This window comes from Astatotilapia calliptera, chromosome 3 (genome assembly GCF_964374335.1).
Source record: "Astatotilapia calliptera chromosome 3, fAstCal68.1, whole genome shotgun sequence".
Lineage (NCBI taxonomy): Eukaryota > Metazoa > Chordata > Actinopteri > Cichliformes > Cichlidae > Astatotilapia > Astatotilapia calliptera.
Window position 1 is genome coordinate 3796781 of NC_137424.1, and position 3703 is coordinate 3800483.

A 3703-nucleotide genomic window follows, 5' to 3' on the forward strand; every position below is an offset into this window, starting at 1 on the left:
AAGAGAGAGAGATGGAAGAGCAAGAGAGAGAGAGAGCCAGGGCATCGATTACTTTGCTCGCCCTGAACCTGCCATATTACGGGCCTTCTTAGATTACCACCCACAGCAGAACAGTAGCAGTGCAGTTGTGATGAGGGTGTTCAGCTGTAAAGATGGCACCAACAGGAAGTGGCTTACTTATTGCAAAGAACGCCATTTATTGTTCTGCTTTGTGTGTCTGGCATTTGCAAGGCTGACTGACACCAGCACATTTATAACAGGCATGAGTGACTGGCGACATATACATCTGCGCACAGAGGAGCATGAAAAGAGCAATACACACCAGACCTGTGCTGAAGCTTTTTTCTTAAGGTGCTCAAAAGGCAACATCAGGAGCTTGTTTGCTGGCAGTCAGTTGTCAGCTCACAGAGCACAAGTGAAAAACAGACGGCAAGTTTTAGAGCGTATAGTGGATGTGATCAAAGTACTTGGGAAGAGGGGACTCAGCTATAGGCATGTGGAGAATGAGGCTGCATACACTTTAGGTGATAACACCATCGATCATGGTAACTTTCTGGAACTGATTGTGTTATTAGGCAAGTATGATATGTGCCTTGGAGAACATTTGAATGACTGCATTGAAAAAAGCAAGAAGTTGCATCAGACCAGTGGATCAAGAGGTAGAGGATCTCTCATCACCCTACTCTCCAAAACAACTGTCAACTCAGTGATTGATGCACTTGGCCATCTCCTTCAAGAGAGCATCGCCAGTGATGTCCAGAAAGCTGGGATGTTTTCTGTTCAGCTAGACAACCCAAGACATCACAGGTTATGATCAGTGTTCAGTAATCATCAGGTATGTTACTGAGTCTGTGCAGGAGAGGCTTGTCTCCATAGTGAGGTGCGAAGCATCCACGGGGCAGTACTTTGTAAACTTGCTTTCCGGAGTTTTAGAGCATCTGAATCTAGACAAGGCCATGTGCATTGGGAATGCAACAGATGGTGCTTCAAATATGCAGGGCCAGTACAAAGGCTTTTCAGCACTCATGACTGCCCAGTCTCCAACTCATGTGCATGTGTGGTGCTATGCACACATACTTAATCTTGTGATTGCTGACATAACACAAAGTGTCATTGAAAGTGGATCACTCTTTAATTTACTTAATGACATAGCTGTGTTCATCAAGGAGTCCTATCACAGGGTTCATCTGTGGGAGAAACAAACCGAAAACACAAGACACAGACGCCTCAGTCCAATAGGTGAGACACGGTGGTGGGCCAAGCATGATGCCCTCCAGAAAATCTTTGGACATTTTGGAAAACCAGATGATGGCCTCTTCGTTGATGTAGTGCTGACGATGGAAGCCATTGAAAAGAGGGAAAAAGAAAAGCCAGCTGTTCGTGCCAAAGCACGAGGCTTTAAAGAGGCATGAAACTGTGTTAACAGCACAGATATTTCTTAGAGTGTTTGAGCAACAACTCCTCTGTCAAAGTACCTCCAGTCAAAGGGGATGGACATTCTCTCTGCCCATCATATGGTGACTGCCACACAAGATGGCCTCAAAAGTATTGCCAGGGACTTTCCAACTGTGAAGACAGCTGCAGACACATTTGTGAAACAGACAAATCAAAAACTAGAGGAGAGGGAGAACAACACAGACATGGAAGTGGAGGCTGAACTACCTAAAAAGAGAGCCAAAAGGAGAAAAGGCATGGCCGGAGAGATGCCTGAAGATGAGTTGCAAATCAATGCTGAGAAATCATATGAGGTGAAAGTGCACAACATCATCCTGGACACAGTTATTGAAGCAATCCACAGACGATTTGTCATACATGGCCCTCTTCTTGCCGATTTGGCATGGTTGGACCCCAGGAAGTTTAGCCAGGTCAGAACAGTTTCTCTTCCAAGTAATGCATTTCAGAACCTCAGCGTCTGTCTACTTAAATTTGACAGCAGGGCTACAGTTAATAACCTTCAGTCAGAACTGAAACGTTTTGCTGAACAGTGGGAAAGGCTTAAGACATCACATGTAGATGAGTACACGACCAGAACAGCAAAGGACAGATCTGAAGAATGGGACGAAGAAATTGAAATTGTGACCGAAAGCTGTGGTTCTTGCAAAAATTGCCCACTGTGCTGCTATCAAATACTCGGCGGTTCAACATGCTGTCTGATGCCTATCGTCTCCTTGGGCTGGCATACAAGTACCTGCTGACCCTCTCCCTCACTCAGGTTGCCTGTGAAAGAACATCCTCTACACTCAAGTTCAATAAAAGCAGACTCCGAAGCAGCCTGTCTGCAAACAAGCTGGAGATGTTTGTGCTGATGGCCACTGAAAAGGACATTCTCATGTCATTGGACTCTGACATGGTCATTGACAGGGTAGCTGAGAAGAGTGACCTGCTGAGAAAGCTCCTTTTGTAACCTGGTGAGGTGAAATAAAAATGAGCAAAACATTCCTAATTATCTATTGTTAATATTAAATTCAGCTTTATTGTTATTGCCTAAATGAATACGTTTAGTATCTACCTTCACTTCAAACAAGTCAAGTGATTGGTAAATGCTTAGAATTTGTCCATCTTAATAGATAGAATAAATATGAGATTGGAGTATTAGGCATTTATAAACATATATTCTTACAGTCTTAATCTGTCATTGTTTCATTTCAGATGCTGTCAGTCATTTTAGGAGGACTGAAGTGTGTTCATTTTAAGTAAGTACTATATGGAATATGATTCAACCATTTTTCTAGAGTAAGCATACCAGTACTGTCATCGTCTGAAAAAATCTATTAAGTACAATTCTTTCTCAACCTTCACTGTCTGTCCTTTCACTTCATAAAGGTTTCCATGTCTTAAGATATGTTCAGTGTTGCTGCTGTGGAAGTGTTGTAGGTGACCTTTTATTGATGAGTGAATAGTCTTTGATGATACAATTCAATCATAATCTGTCCTTTATAGATTTTAATATTCATCTAATCTTTATTCCTTTCTGTCCTGTTTGTCAGGGTCTGATCATACATTGTTTGTTTAAGAGGTTCGAGACCATTCAACTTTTTAAGTTCATCAACGTAAGTACTAGTGTATATGATTCCTCTAATTCCTTTCTGGAATAAAGATGCCAGTACTGTGATCATCTGAGCAAGTCCATCAATTGCCATTCACAGTTCTTTGTCCTTTCACTTGTGTCCTGTTTTTCAGGGTCCCATATAATTTCTTCAGAAGTAAGTACTGTATATGATGCCAGTATTTTCCCATATTTTCTAGATACTGTATTAGTACTGTGTGTAAAATGCCATCAAAAACTCAATTAAGTGTTATTCTTATTCTTCTTTCTCACCTTTCTTTCTCTGTCTCCTTTCATATTTAAAGGTTGCTGTGTTAACAAAATATATTGTGCTACCATGCTGTTTTCTATTGTTTTGGTAAATAAATACTTTATGAAAATATCCCTAAATCTGTCATTTATTAATTTTAATATTAATTAATGATCATGTCTCACCTCTAGTGTTCTTGGTCTTAATTTCAGGTTTCTACCATGTGTTGTAGATAGCTCAGGAGGTTAACTCTACCAAGCAGTCTTTTTGTTTCCGCTATGTACTGTTTAAAATCCCGAATAGGGAGAATGGTGTAGGTTTAACTTTATCAGATTGATACATATATACCAACAAGGCAGTGTACATCTGTGGCGGAGGCGTGGCCCCGGGCGCAGCTGCAGGGGAGG

The 3703-nt window shown here is 41.4% G+C and overlaps 1 long non-coding RNA gene across 1 annotated transcript; it reads left to right on the plus strand.

The window, feature by feature from the left end:
- Positions 1-3081: 3081 nt before the first annotated feature.
- Positions 3082-3430, plus strand: LOC145425141 (uncharacterized). Its single transcript, XR_013905809.1, has 2 exons — positions 3082-3203; positions 3352-3430. It is a non-coding gene; the product is annotated as an uncharacterized LOC145425141 (long non-coding RNA).
- Positions 3431-3703: the final 273 nt, after the last annotated feature.